We start from the raw sequence: 1074 nt of genomic DNA, 5'->3' as shown, positions 1-1074 counted from the left end.
GGTGTTATTTTCTTTTTTGAAGAATTAACCTAGTGTCTTCCACCCAACTGCTTAAAACTAAAAATAGCCGGCGACCGTAAAATATATGTATAATCTATGTATAATATGTGCATAACCTATGTATACCGGATAGAAAAAGTAAATAGTGAATCTGGTCGGCTCTTTGTTTAAAGATCCCTTTTTCCCCCTTCCAAGTTTTGCTATCAACTTGCTGGCTCCAATGTTATTGTCGGATGTTGAATTTGACAAAATGTTTGTCCCACATCGGTGGGAAAACAAAAGTTGGGGGGATTTTCCCCCTATAAAAGAAGGCTTAATGTTTAGGATTTAAATACACCTCTCATTTGCCTTCTCATCTGTTTAAGGCATTTGTATCTTCTCTCTTTAGTATTATTTCACTTGTATTTTTGGAGTGGAATAAAATATTGGTTGTGTCCGAGGAGTAGGCAAAATTAGCCGAACCTCGTAAATTCTGGTGTTCTCTTTATTGTTGCTTTATTGTCTTATTTATTTATTATTTGGTGGTTGTCATAATTTTTGGTATAGTAGTTGTGACTTATTCACACTATATACATTTGGCTTCCGCAACAATTGGTATCAGAGCCAAGGTACTGTCTTAGTATGCTCTGTGGTTGCAGCATAGTCTGATCTTCCACATCAGAAAAGATTTATCTTGGTAACTGTGTCAAGATTCTGTCTTAGTATGCTCTGTGGTTGCAGCTTAGTCTGATCTTCCACACCAGAAAGGAAATAATCTTGATTTGTGTCGTCAGCTATTAAATAATATTTGTGTCAAAGATGGGAGACAATAAACAAGAAGAATCTACATCAAGTGTCAACAATACGTCATCATTGGCATCTTCGCTTATGACAAGAATTGTGTCAAATGCGAAATTTGCGGTAGAAATATTTGACGGGTCCGGACATTTTGGGATGTGGCAAGGCGAGGTTCTAGATGTCCTTTTTCAACAAGGGCTAGATCTTGCTATTGAAGAAAAGAGACCAGATGCTATTGGAGAAGAAGATTGGAGAATTATCAATCGTGTTGCTTGCGGTACCATTCGATCCTACCTT

Source organism: Nicotiana tabacum, chromosome 10, assembly GCF_000715075.1.
Source record: "Nicotiana tabacum cultivar K326 chromosome 10, ASM71507v2, whole genome shotgun sequence".
Lineage (NCBI taxonomy): Eukaryota > Viridiplantae > Streptophyta > Magnoliopsida > Solanales > Solanaceae > Nicotiana > Nicotiana tabacum.
Note: the sequence above shows the minus strand (reverse complement) of the source record.